This window comes from Podarcis vaucheri (genome assembly GCF_965113315.1).
Source record: "Podarcis vaucheri genome assembly, chromosome: 10".
NCBI lineage: Eukaryota > Metazoa > Chordata > Lepidosauria > Squamata > Lacertidae > Podarcis > Podarcis vaucheri.
The window spans coordinates 12,745,051-12,760,108 of NC_138748.1; the positions used below are offsets into that span (position 1 = coordinate 12,745,051).

General features: G+C 41.7%; 1 protein-coding gene across 11 annotated transcripts in view; it reads left to right on the forward strand.

Annotated features, from left to right (window-relative positions):
• Positions 1–15,058, forward strand: part of TAFA5 (TAFA chemokine like family member 5) — a 354,249-nt gene that overhangs the window by 80,166 nt on the left and 259,025 nt on the right. The window contains exon 1 of one of the 11 annotated variants that reach the window (XR_014223833.1): positions 7,810–9,896. The exons of 9 other annotated variants lie outside the window; for them this stretch is intronic. The gene's annotated coding sequence lies outside the window, so the exon portion shown is untranslated. Of the gene's footprint in view, positions 1–7,809; positions 9,897–15,058 lie in introns of those variants that run through there. One more of the 11 variants, XR_014223834.1, reaches the window with a different exon arrangement.

Genomic DNA, 15,058 nt, shown 5'->3' on the forward strand with positions numbered 1-15,058 from the left:
TACTGGCCGAGGGAGCCAGTATACGGCTTCCGGGTCATGTGGCCAACATGACTAAGCCGCTTCTGGCGAACCAGAGCAGCGCACGGAAACACCGTTTACCTTCCCGCCAGAGTGGTACCTATTTATCTACTTGCACTTTGACATGCTTTCGAACTGCTAGGTTGGCAGGAGCAGGGACCCTAAAAGAGAGAAATTCACCAAATCCTTTTATGCAAACCACGATTCTCAGTATGGAGGCTACTGTCATTGCCTGGCTGCAATTAACTGAGATTGTGCAATGACAGCACTTGCCAGTTATAACTATTTTTCTTTTTTTTAAGACAGTGAGAATCAAAAGTATGCATACTGTTCTGGTCCACTGCTGTATTTCTGTCTTAACCAGGAAGAGTGATAAACACTGACTCTGTGAAATGTTTCAATCCTGTATCTTCACATGTGTTGTTGCCCTGTGTCTTCTGATGTGTCAGACCCACAACAGGGCACTTGGTTCTGTTCTGTTTTCATTTCCTTGTGCATTTTCAAGAGTGATTCTGATTGAATCATGTATTCAGGATATAATAGCAATTTTGAAATAGATAACTCCCAGTAGTTAGGCAGTGTTAGCTTGCCTGAGGTGTTTTTGGATGGGTTAAGAACTACACAGAGCCTTGACATATACTCACAATTTTGTGCTGTGGATTTAAATTTCACAAAACCTGTTCAAAATCTCCCAGCGTTCCATTATTTCAGGATCATTGACACAACTGGTGGTGTAAAATGAGTTTGTACTCAGGGGGTTTATCTTATGTACCAAATGCAGACCTTGTGCCACAGGAAAATGGAATTATGGAAATAAATCAAAGGGGATGGTTGGTCTTTGTATAAAATTCAATAATAAAAGCCGTGGACTGTGATTTGAATTGCCCTTAAGAATCTAAAAATAAAAATTGGTGAATTGCATCAAAACTCGAATACAGAATACTGCTAGGCTGAAGGAACCTACAACGAGTATTTGGTTTACTGAAATCTGATTGATCTGATTTGAACTTTCCCTCAAAAATAAAGTGGGAGGGATTAGGGACACTAAGTCTTTCAACCTCAGAAACAGATGCCCACACCTCCCATTTTAGCCATGCCATTCATTTAAAAGGAATCTTTTTAGAAAACTAGAAACTTCATTGAAGTCCAAATTCTAGGGGTCATATAATTGTGTGTGTGTGTGTGTGTGTATACAAAGTGTCAAGTGTGAGTTGAGTTATCATAATATGAAGTCTTGGAGTGTGTGTTTTCCCCCCTAAAAAAAAATCAGGGCTGACTAGTTATTGGCAACTATGTGCAGTTGCTTAGAAATTGATTGCTTTTGGGAGAATTTTCACTAGTGCTTTAATTCAGGGATTACCGAGCAGTGAGTTCCTCCTTTGACCTTCTCCAGTTATAGCAACTCTGAGACAAATCTTTGTTATTGTAACTGAAAAGTAGATAAGAATCAGGATGTCTTGCAATAAATTGACTTAAGTAAAAATTACAGGATGGAGCTGAACTTAGTCTTGCCTAGAGAAGACCCATTGAAAGTATTGTGTCTGTTCTGTGCATGACTAAATCCTGATTCAACTCGCAGCAGCAAAAATAAGAACGGAAAAGCAAGTTCAAGATAGGGGACACACAGCTAGAAAAGGTTCTAGCTAACTTTAAGAATGTGCTGTTGTAGAATATGTCATATGTCTCTATATCTACTATACTATCTTTGCAAGTTGAAGCTTAATTGTATTATACCATCCTATTTGAACATGACTGGCATTTTGAAACATTCATTTCTTTTAAAATATTCTAACCATTTATTAAAAGAATATTCTAACCTGGCATATCAAAGGGATTTATTTCTAAGTAATATGGAGAGCTTAGATAATGTGTTTGCAGTTATATTTTTCTGAACTTCAAAATCTTAGATTTCAGGGAGATGAATGTATATATTAAGTCGTACTGTTAATACTATATTGTGAGAAAGGAAAGGTGGCAAATTTAGCAAAGTGGTCTTATGTAACAATGTACTAACTGGGGCTTTTATTGCAAGTGATGTCTGCAATTACAGAATGGTGGTCACATACAACATAGAGGGGGCAAAATATGTATTGGAGGGTCAGCAGTAGAGAGAAGGTAATGATTCCTAATCTTCATATTACTCTACAAGAAGAAAGTTCTTAAGAGCATTAAAATAATTCCTTATATATTAAGTCGTACTGTTAATACTATATTGTGAGAAAGGAAAGGTGGCAAATTTAGCAAAGTGGTCTTATGTAACAATGTACTAACTGGGGCTTTTATTGCAAGTGATGTCTGCAATTACAGAATGGTGGTCACATACAACATAGAGGGGGCAAAATATGTATTGGAGGGTCAGCAGTAGAGAGAAGGTAATGATTCCTAATCTTCATATTACTCTACAAGAAGAGAGTTCTTAAGAGCATTAAAATAATTCCTTAGAGCACAGGTGACTGAAATGATCCCTAGATTATCGGCTGGTAATCCATTTCATCCTGTTGGACAGAAGAAGCTTGTAATTCACCGTAATGCCTAGTCAATGAAACTTTGGGTTTTATTCATAAAAAGAACAACCCAAAGCTTCTAAACTATATTCCATATAGCTTGCTTGTAAACTTTAGCACACTGCCATTCAGAATTGCGCATTCAGTTACTAAAGTATTTGAAATGTAGTTGCTTTTTTTGTTTGCATTGTGGAAAGGAAGATATTTGCGTTACAATTCTGTAATGGATTAGAACAGCATGCTTATATTGAAATAATTTTCAAAAAATAATTTTCAGTTCACATGATCAGGATTTTATCTGTTATGCATCCTTTTTATCAAGCAATATCATCTCTTTAAAGATGTGGGGTCTCCATCTATTCTGTTTACATAATGGGAATACATTTTTGGTTATTTGACTGGCAGTGGCTTGTGTTTTTTCATAGAAGTACAAAGAGCTGCCTGTTCATTTCCTTCCGCGTCACACAGTGTGTCCATAATATTAGATCACTGTATGGCTGTAATGATGTCACAAACTGCAGAACCCGGCCTCCATACATGCATTAGTTTCCTCCTACAATTTCTTGAAAATAACAGGAAGAACTTTATCATACTATTTCCTGCAAACCCTGATCTGTTGCCATCCAATAGTCTCATCAGACGAGACTACTGCACAGCATGGTGTAGTGGTTAAGAGCGGTGGGCTCGTAATCTGGTGAACCAGGTTCGCTTCCCCACTCCTCCACATGCAGCTGCTGGGTGACCTTGGGCTAGTCACACTTCTCTGAAGTCTCTCAGTCTCACTCACCTCACAGAGTGTTTGTTGTGGGGGAGGAAGGGAAAGGAGAATGTTAGCCGCTTTGATACTCCTTAAGGAGAGTGAAAGGCGGGATATCAGGTCCAAACTCTTCTTCTTCTAATTTATTATTAAGGCAAAATATTTTCTTCTAATTTATTATTAAGGCAAATTGGCCTAAATAATATTCTCTATCTATCTATCTATCTATCTATATTAGGCCAAATGATCACTGCCAGTCAGCAAATGTTTCTGAACAGAATCGGAATTTAGATGTTTGTTTTGGAATTTCACATTTACATTATTGCCTGAAACTACTATATACTTTGTAAATGATTTGGCTGGGCATCCCCACCACCACCACCACACTTCTGACCTGCACCCTATCATCATAGCAGTGTTTTATTGCCACTTAGTAGAGCCTGAAAGAAGAAGGTTTGAAATGTAGTTGGTATGAAGTATGGCTAATTTGGCGACAGGACTGGGTGCACAGCTGTAGCTCACAATCTAGCATTCAGATACACTGAACAGTCATTCTTAGTTGACCTAAATCCACATTAGCGCTGCACTGAAAACCTATGATGGGTTCATGCACTACGTCACCCAGCCATAAGGGAATGGTAGGTGTTACATTGAGGATAAAATACTTGTAATGGAGATAGTTAATGTACATGCATATTGTCCCCCCATCCACCCTTTTCTCCTACATGGTTTTGGCTTTGTTATGCTGACTGCCTTCTAGGTCCTTGATACCACTAGACTTGGTTATCACAGAGAGCAAATGGCTTCAGTTTTGATGATGCATGGCTGTTTCTAGGGACTCCTGTCTTCAATTCTGACTTTCCCCCCCAGAGGACGTGATTAATGATGAATGCTTCTGCACTCCTGCAATTATTACTTAACTCTATTTAAGGAGATGTCAGCATGTTAGACAGATATATTCCAGATCATAGCTGTCAATGTTTTCCCCTTTTTAAGGGAAATTCCCTTATTCTGAATAGGATTCCTCACAAGAAAAGGGAAAAGTTGACAGCTATGTTCCAGATTGACAAGGAAGTGATGTTGGAAAGTATGTATGTGCATTGCAAATCTTTTATTGCTTGTAACATAGATCACACAACATATTTATATATGGTTATGAATGAGTTAATTTTGCTCACAAAATAATGAAACTTAAATCACATGACCAAAATTGGGCAGAAATGCATGTTCTTAATTTAGTATGTAACAGAGAATCATCCTACTAAAATGGTAGACAGCCATTTCCCCCCCTTATTGTTACTTTTACAAATCTATGTAAGTAAAAACAATCTATAGCTATACAAAAATCCAGATGGAGCACAGTCTATGTCTACTCAGAAGTTAGTTTTATTGAACTCTCTGGGGCTAACTCCCAGATTAAGCAGGGTTTGAATTGCAGTCTGAGTTCCCTGTTGATGACTTATGTTTCTGATAATAGGAATGGATATCCCACCTGCACATGATAGCTGATTCATTTGTTACAACTGATGTAATTCTGGTGCTATTAAAGTCATGCAGAATAAAATATTCTGTTCTTAATTTCCTTTTGTGTGTGGTTCCTCTGGTCAAGGGAAATTTCCCCCTGACACCATCGTGGCCATTACTGCATAACAAGGGGTTGGAATTGATCATATTGATTTTTCTAGTAAGAATAACAGAAATCTCTGAATAATTTTACCGATTTAAAAATAAATAAACTGTGTACAATGACAATATTAAGAAGGATATAGGCTAGATCTGACAGTTATGTGACTATATTGAATGCAGTAGTACCTCGGTTTATGAACTTAATCCATTCTGGAAGTCTGTTCTTAAACTGAAACCGTTCTTAAACCAAGGCACACTTTCTCTAATGAGGCCTCCCGCCGCCAGTGCCCTTCCACCATTCGGATTCCGTTCTTAGACCAAGGTAAAGTTCGCAAGCCAGGACACTACTTCCGGTTTTGCAGAGTTTGTAAACCGAATCGTTCGTAAACAGGGCCGTTCTTAAACCGAGATGCCACTGTATGTCATTTATGCAGTAATGTTAGAAGAGATCTGATGAGCAATCTAGGACAGCCCATTTGTACCAGTAGAGGTCCCTGTATCTAGACTGAACCAGTTCAGTTCAATTTTCTTCTTCTTTAATCTGTTTTTCAGTTAAGAAGCAATATTTGATAGCCAGGCTAAAGCTGTTTCTTTCAACTTTGGCAGTGTTCCTCAGGACAGAGAAGAGGAAGTTATGGCCATTTCTTTCATATGCTTAAAAATTGCTACTGCATCTTTCCTTCATACCTGTCCTTCATCTAAGAAGGTTTCTGCTGCACTATTTTTATATTGCATGTTACAGATTTTTCTTACTATCGTTCTCATGTTTCCTCCAACAACCAACTGAGGTTTGAACTAGAAAAACAATATGTGACTTAAGTTCACCTCCGAGAAGCTCTGTGTGTACCAACTTATTCAGTTGTATAAGAACTATGTTGTAATTTTGATTTTTCATCCTTTCATACTATACCTCACATTGGCTTTGAATAAATAGTTAACTCTTTGTTTGATTTTGTCAGATTTCAAGGTTTCCAAGTATTCACGTTTTTCACTTTTTTCTGGGGTTTGTGTTTCATTCAGTGATTGGCAATGGGGCAGTTACAAAAATTAAATAAAAATATTGCAGTCTACTCTGCCCTCCTCTTCCCCCTTCACAGAACACCTGGTTTTTAAAATTATGGATTCTACCCTATTCCATAGGTCAGCTAATACATTCTAAGGGTGTTTCTTCACAATGTGGGGGTGGAAGCAAAGGCCATGAGATGAGCTTGATGTAGCAGTTCTGTTCTTGGCTAACCTTGAGGACACTGGAACAGTTATTATGTTTTGTTTTTGGAGGAATTGCTTAGATAAAACAACAACAAAAGTTGAACTATTCTGACCAGGAAAAATTCTGTGCCAACTAGAAATCTGTTCCATCAACACCAGAGCTACTGATTTATAGGGCCTGTACAAATTAGACAGACATGGAGATTGCTTGAGACACTATTTAAGTACCCTGCATCAACTTCAAACTTCAGCTACATGTCTATGCCACAAGCACATCAATTTTATGGGAGCATGGTTCACCTTCCATGGTTCACCTGTTGAATTCTACTAGCGATCCCAATCTTGTTTCATTGCACCACAGCCAGAAACCTTAAAACTTGAGTAAATCTGTGGTGAAGATTTGTCCTGAGTACTGTATCATAAACAACCAGCCTTCCACTCAGATCCTACATATTAAGAAGAAAATCCATTCTGTTAAGCAAAAATGGACTTTCAAATAAGTTGTATAGGATTCCAGCCTTACAGCACTATGCATACCTACGTAAGTTCAGTGAGTTCAGTGGGGCTCTCTTTGTATGTTTTTGCAACACTGAAGAAACTATATACTCTTTCTCTAGCCTCGAAATGCAATTCACATTTTCCAACTCTTTCTGCACCAAAACTGTTCTGCAGTCTTGCTGGGCATAGCGGCACCACTGAAATAAGATCTTAATTATATCTAAACAGACTGAATACTGACTGCCTTGATACCACTGAACCTTCATTTACTGTTTGTTGTAGGGATGGTACTAGTACTGGACAAGCACTAAGTCTATTTTGGAAGATGGGTCAAGAGTACATCAAAAAAATGTGCATGTATGCATATAAAATAACAGAACACAATGATTTTTTTCGCAATATTTGCTTAGGCAATGGAATTGACGAAAATGGTTAGGCAAGTCCCATTAATTTCAATGAAGTAAGCCCTATTGATTTTAGTGACACTTGCTGCCAGGTAGATAGCTTGCAGTGTAAGAAATTATGATAAGGAGATGCAATGCCAATAGTAACACCCCCGGGGAGCCGCTGGATGTCAATAGGTAGTTATCAGAAACAGGTGGTATGCCTTGAGAGGGGAACTACCAGCAAGCTGCAGATGGCACAGTGACATTATCGGCAGAAAAGAAAAGTAATGGAAGTGTGATCTGCAGAGAAGTAAACGAAAGGGAGTGCTAAATAGCAGTGGCGTAGCGTGGGTTGTCAGCACCCGGGGCAAGGCAAGTAATTTGCGCCCCCTAACCCGTGGATTTGCGCCCCTAACCCCAACCCCCAGATGTTGCGCCCGGTGCGGCCGGCCCCCCTGTACCCCCCACGCTACGCCACTGCTAAATAGCAAAAAGCAGCCTGCGCCTCGCATGCCTCTAAGCTGCTCTTCTGTATTTCCCGCACCGTCCCGTGTGGCCCATGTTGCTTCCGAAATGGTCCTTCTTCCCCGTGGCATCACTTACATCACACTTCTCAGCACACAGCAAGCGTACTGTCTGGGATCTCTTGTCGGTCCCTCTGGTACTGTAAATCACACCGCCGCCGCCTCTCCCTACGCCCGTGCGCCCCTGCAGCTTACTCGCCTTTCTGTAAATCGCTACAACCTACTGACATTCAAGCGGCTCCGCTGGCATTCTGCTGGGTGGCTGAGCAGAAGCCTCCAATCTGTCACTCTGATTTTAATAAATATCACCCACATCAAAGCCCGCATTTCGAGGCGGGGTGGGGAAGGTAGCTCTGGCATTCCGAGAAGCTCCTACCCGGCTCTGGCCACCTTTCCTCCTCTGCTCTGCCTTGCGCTTTGGAGTCTCCCTCTCCACCCCTTTCCTGCCGCCAAGCTTCCAGCGGCGCAGTTCCAGCTCGGCGCTGCCAGACTGCCTACCTCCCCGCTCCGCTTGTTTTTCGTAGGGAGCTGCCTGTCGGAGCCCGAGCATCTTGCCAGAGGGGGTTCGCTTGCGCCCAGCGCGCACGCTCGCCTCTCGGGCATGCTCCTTAACAAGCGAGCCAGCCCAGCCTGCGGGGGACCGAGGCGCCGCGAAAGTTGCTCCATGGCGCTACGAGTCTTGCAATAAGACGCTGCTGGGGAAGAGCGCGCCCAAGGCGCTGCTTTCGCCGCCATCCAACGAACGCGCGCAGCCGGCCAGCCTTCCTGCCTCTCCGCGCTGCGAAGGGGGGCGGTGGGGAGGGGGGGGGGAGAGAAGCAGCAGCCCCGAGGGAGGCTGGGTCCCTGGAGTCCGTGCAGAATTGGCTCCGCCGCCTTGGCAGACGAGGAGGCACTTCGGAGCCCGAGCTGCCTTCGTCAGCCTGCAGCCGAGAAGGGAAGATTGCAGCCCCAGCGACACCCACCAGCACCCGCCAGAAGAGGAGAAGGGGAAAGCTCCGGGGGAAGCTGAGGCGGCCGTCTCCGCCCTGTGTCAGCGCACCTCGAGCAAAGCCTCCCCCAAAACCCCTCGCTGCCTGCAGCCAGCGAGCTTTCGCGAGCGGGGCTGGGGCTCCCTGCAGAAGCTACCTTCCTCCCGCCACCAGGACCGAGGAGCAGCCGCGTTTCTCCGCCCGATCCCTCCCGCAGCAGCGGCGGCGTCGCAGCCTGGGCACCGATTTCCGTGGAGAGGGGGGGGGGCAACGCGGCGATGGAAGTGTCAACCTGTGGGCTGCTGCTGCTGCGACCCCTCTCCTAAAACGCTTGCCCGTTTGCCCCAAGACGCTCTGTGGGTGCCGCGGCGGGGGGGTGCTCGGGTGCGCGCGTGTGTGCGCGGTGGAGAAGGCGAGGCGAAGGCGCACGGGGCGCGCGAGGGAAGAAGAGCGAGCCAGCCTTTCCCCGGCCAGGTTGGGAGGCGACGGGAAGGTGGCGGCGAGCAGAGGGGAGGCGGGAAGTCCCCGCGCCCTTCCCGGCTTCGCGCAGCAGCAAGCGCGCAAGAGATGCCCCAGCCGCCGCCAGCTGGCACCTGCGCTGAAAGGATTAATTGAGTTGCTTTGAACCGCGGAGGGGAAGCGGCCGGCTCTGGGGACCGAGGAAGGGAAGCCGTCGGAGGGAAGTTGGACAGCGAGGCAGCCTCCTTTGCACCCTCCCTCCTTCGCAGCCCATCCTTCCCCTCTTCTTCTTTTTTTACAGGGTCGTGCCAAGCGAACCCGGCGAGCGGCATCTGCAGGAGCTTCGTGCCCACAGGGCAGCATCAGCGCTGAGAGGACCGGCTTGTCTCCCGCATTGCTCTCCCTGCTGAACCGAAGCCGTCGCTGAGCAGCAGCAGCAGCGAAAAAACAAGCTCATCAGAGCAGGGGGAGCGATTGCGCAATTCTGCCCAGATTGTCTTCCCTCCCCTTCCTCTCAACTCCCCCCCCCACTCCACCCCAACCCCCAATGCTGCTCAACTCCCGAGGAAACAGAAAGCTGATTCATGGAGCCCAGACCCAGCTTCCTCTGTGCTGCTCTCCTTTTGAAGATCAGGATGCTTGCTCCTGCTGCTTGAGACTTTGTGTTAACCCCCTTGCTCTCCCCTCCCCCAAGCCGAGGGGAGCGAGGGGGAGGGAAAAGGCTTCCTGCGATCTCTAGCCTTTTCTCTGTTTTGGAAGTGTGGTTACTGGCTGGCTCAAACCTGGGAAACATTGATGCATCGCTCTGGAAATTCATTGTGTGACTTTCTGGGTATTTGCTGAGTTCCAACCCGAGATGCAGCTCTTGAAAGCTTTATGGGCAATAGCAGGAGCAGCTATCTGCTGTTTTCTTATATTTGTCATCCACTCCCAGTTCCTTAAAGAAGGTAATTATATCTGCATGCCTGCATACACGGGTGTTCCCCCCCCTTCCTGCTTCCGAATGCTGAGATATTCCTTATTTCTTTCCATTTATTTGCAGTGTGTCCTAGTTCCACAGATCTCTCTTATCTAGTACATTGGTGCGTTATTACCAAAACAGGTTTTTTTAAAACTTTATTTTATATGCAAGGGAGACACAGGGTTTATATTCCTGCTGAGTGCATTCTATGTGGGCAGTGTTGAAATCTCTAGCCTTAGTTCATACATTTATAAGCTGAAAACTGTTGTTTTCTTCTTGATGAATGACCTGCTCTGCTGCTATTTAGAACTTGAAATAACACTAAGCCACTGGTAAGTGTATTAATACACTGTAAATCCCAATAAGTAAAAATATGTATCATTCATATATATATATATATATATATATATATATATATATATACTCGCCAGTCATCCTCTTCTTTTTCTTCTTTTTTTAAAAAAGCAAATTCAATACATTTTCAATAGATGGCACTAAAGTTCTATGATCAGGGCAAGGAAGAGTAGAGCTTGGGCAGGCGGCTTATTCCTCCATCCTCCTTTCCTAAGAGTGGAAGAGGCCTTTCTGCCTTATTTTTAGGGGTTTTTTCATTAAGTGTTCAAATAAATTTTGTCTCAGAACAAAGCAAACAAATAAGCAATACAGCCAAAGCAAAGCAAATGTCATGATTAAATTTCAAGTGGGGAAAAAAAGAAGAATCTGATGCATTTCGTAGTTGAACATAAGATTGTTATTATTATTATTTTTTCTTAAGCCTTTCGGGGGGGGGGTTGCCACCTTACTGAGAATATTAGCGGTTAGTCGTTGGAGAAGGTTGATTTAATTAACTGAATCCTTTACAAGCCACTGCCCAAGGTGAAAGTTTAGCATGTTGTTGATTGAATGTGTGTGTGTTCAGGTGTGAGAAAAGGTGTAGCTGTTTATTTAAAAAAAGAAATGCAGCAAAGGTTTATAGTAGGTTTTTTTGCTACCAGTAGATTAAATGCAGATGATAACTTAGTTGCACTAAGGTCCCATTGAAATCAATGGAGAAAATGAGTCTGGTTTAAGTCAGGTCGCATTGATTTCAGTGGGAATGAAGTACAACTAACTTCATCTGGACCTCACCTAATACTAGCAATAAAAGAGAAAAGAATAAGTGTTCAGGTGTCTCAGGATCCATATTTATTAAAAGTAATCACTTAGTATGATATTGGCTCTTGGAAATATGGAAGAACTTTCAGTGCGTCATTGGCGAAGTGCTCTCCCCAATTGGCCACTGTAGTCTTTGCACATGTCAGTTGCTCATGAACTTTAAATATGTAAGTCATCTAGCAAAAATATTGTTATGTATCTATAAGTATTTAGCAATATATATATATATTAAAATCCCCTTTGTGCACCAGATACATGGAATGCCTTGCTAGTGTTTCCTAGGAGCTCAGTGATTTTAAGATTGTTGTTAATGATAATACTGCTAAGAACAAAGCAGTGTAAAAAAAAGTCTCAGTGCCTATCCAGTTTTAAGAATTATATATAAGTAGATATATTAACATCAGGGGGGGGGGAAATAGGGTTATCCCCCTAATAAGAATTTTCAAATTTATAGACTTCCCTAATGCATCCAGGAAGTAGTCCTCTTAAAACGCTATAGGGATTAGCAATCTGGTTTTACAAGAAGAGGAATTAAATCTCAGCTGTTTACTTTTTTTTTGAGAACAAGAGAATAATGCCTATCCATTTATTATTTTATGTCTAGAGTGTGGTTACTCTGGAAGTTGGTTGAGAGAATTTGTCCTAAGCTTCCTGTGTAGCTAGGCAACTTGAAGCTTAGTCTATTTTAGCATTTTGACTGATTTTTTTTAAGGCCATCATTCGCAGTGATGTACTTTAGCTTCTACAGAAACATCACACAATTAAATAGGTTTGGAAGGAATTCCATATTGTTTATTCCTCCATGTGCTTCAAAACACATTTTTCTTGCCTGCATGGCTGGATCTGTTTTTATATTTGAATGTAGTGATTTTCATATACTGTTCTAAGATTATTATTATTTTTTTGGGGGGGGTAAAATATACCTATGATGCACTCATTTTTAAACAGCGGGGAACTGAATTTTACTTTTTCTTTAGTTCAGTATTAGATGATGGGGTTGCATGTGTTCCCACTTGTAAATCCCTGGATAAGTCCACTTGCTTGTATATTAGACTTACATCATCAGCATAAATGTGGCAAGCAGCCATTTCTTATTGTCATATGTTTGGACCTCATAATTTGTTAGCTTGAGGATGTTAGTTCGTTGGTTGGTGGATAAACTCAGTTGTTTCAGTGCACGGTTGAAGTTAGTACACCTTGCCTTCATTTTTGGTGGCCCCATTGTATAGCCTTATTTCATGATAAAAACCAGAAATCTCCATTTAATAATCTTTTTTTCACGAAGATCTATTAGATGGACCCATAATATCAAGCAAGTTCCTTACAATTTGTTTATCTTGATCAGACTTAATTGCCAGAACTAAGATATAATGATCTGTTCAAATATCACCTGCTTCAATGTTCTTTAGCTAAGAACTGCTGGAAAATATTGTACCCTGTTGGGTGTAATCTTTGGCTAAGTTTTAAGGCACTTACTCTGAAATGGTCTTAGTCATGCTAAGAGATAGCAATGCCTTTGCTTAAATCCAGATTATCATGCATGTTGGTTTGCTAACAAATGCTAGATCTATTTATTAACTAAATGTAGCAACTGTTCAGTTTGTTGTAGCTGTTAACCCCTCCCAGAGCTATCATTTCCACCACCAGAATTCCTGGTGTGTGGGTGTGCTTTAAATATATCGTGTGTACACTGCCTATATTAACTGCAGCATAAACATAATATTTGTGCAGTCTCAGATTTTTGTGATCCTAGAGAATAAAGCAGTTAAGACTGACTTTAATATTGAAAAAAAATCTAGCAAGGTCAGTTTCCTGTGTTGGCTCTCAAAGCTGTCCAGTTAGGTACAGAATAACTATTTTGTTGCTGTGGCAATGGGCTACTCTTGAAAAACACACAGAACAACTATTTTGTTGTGGCAGTGGGCTACTCTTGGAAAATGTACAGAATCAATTCACATTAACAGTAGTACTCCATTACTGTACCATAAGTGGTAAGAAAACAGGCAACACTTGTTCTGAGATGAGTGAGAAAGAGCTGTTTAAATGGCTGTTTCCATTAATACGTTTTTTTTCCACCCAAGAAGTGAAGAATGGCTGACACAAGAGTGCCATTTTTCCACACTTTGGCTTTTGTGTGGAAATACAGGTCGTCCTGTGGCTAATCCATTCCCCTACGTCCAATCTGTCTTTCATTGTTTCAAAAAGATGAATAGAGCTGTGAACCAAGAAAAGGCTATTGTGATATATAATTGCTGTCCCATGCCTGTCTGATCTTCATACAAAGCAGTTTAACATATTCTGGTAGGTTTCTGTCAGTTTGAAGAGCTGCTAAAAATTAAAACACTTAGCAATTGCTATAGAAGATTAGAAGTAGACATGGGATATTGATTAGCTCTTGCTCATTCAAAATGTTCTATCACCTTTTTAATATTATCTTCAATGGAAAGTAGAGCTGTATAAATATTATAGGGTGCTACAACCCTTTCCCAGCAAAACAGAACATCAAATAGTCCCCCCATTGCAATCACTGAATAGTGTGTCGATGATGAAAGGGCATCTTGAATAGGTGGCTGTGTAAAGACTTTAAAGCAGCCTAATTAGATGGAAAACTTCACCGCTGTATACAAGGAGCAATATATAACCACTCTTTTCTTTATCTCAGAGAATGTTGTACAGCTTTGGAATGTCTGTTTCATAATATGGATGTAGACGTTGTAGTACATCCTTATGAATCCTTGTTATGTAAATATGAAGCAAACTTTTTTATATATAATAATTAGGATTTTGAATGCAGTGTTGGGTCAGAATAGAATGATGTGTCTCTGTAAAAGTTAAACTATGAAAAGAAAACACTTGCTTAGCTGATTGGAGCATACCCAAAACCAAAGGAAGTTAAGAACTGCCGCCAACTCTTATTGGCCTGCGGGTTTTAGAATGAAAGGAGTAAGGCGATAGATATTTTTATTTATTGTTTTTGTTGTTTTGTATAGTTAGTGGTATAATGCAGCCCAGTTTCTGGGCAATGAATCTCCTACCACCAATATCAATCTTATTTAATAGTTATATTTTTTTTCCATCATAGATTTTGATCCATTAAGGTCCAAGAACCCCAAATTTACCTTGATCTTAATCTTGAAACTTACTGTATTACCATGAAAACTATACTACAGATGGGGTACACCAAAGCTATTCCTGCAACGTTTCTCAAAGCATAGCATAGCTCAACATTGCAGTGATGTTTCAATGCAGTTATAAGCACCGGCGTTGGTTCAAAAAAGGACACAAGGCTATGGGTGAATTATCATTGTAGATACAGGCTTGTTAGTGGCTTATGTTAGAACTTGTTGAGAAGATTAGTTTTTATTTTGTGACTGAGTGCTATTTGACAAATATTTCAAAGTATATGAAACCAGGCCTGAAACTTTCCTACTGTATCAGAGGGAAGTTTGCATCATCAAACCACTGTCTTTATGGAGACTCTCACAGGACCACAAAGGTTAGAACTGCACATAGTCACAGGTAAAACAAGCATTGTTTCCCTTGAGAATTTGTCCTGCTCTGAGCTTCCCATAGGCAAATGATTGGCCACTGTGAGAAGAGATTGCTAGACCTGATGGATTTTTGATCTGCTCTAACAGAAGTGTTACATTCTTGTGAGGAGGTTATCATAACTGTCCAATATGACGACACAGCAAACAGTTTTATGCTAATATTACAGTATTTACGTGACCTACTTCAGTTCCGACTCTACGCCGTGATACTGTATTGCTGGAGCATGTGGAACTGGCAATAAGGACTCCTGAATCTAAGAGACGATACAGATAAGGAACATGGGTGTGGTCTTGGCACTGCACTGTTATAACCTTCACTTGTTTGCTGTTGCAGTGTAATATGTGCAAGGTCACAAACGGCAAGGGATGGAGATGAGGGCTGCTGTTCCCTTGGGCTGTTGAGCAGCCTTTTACTTGACAAGTCAAGCTCACAAAGACTGCT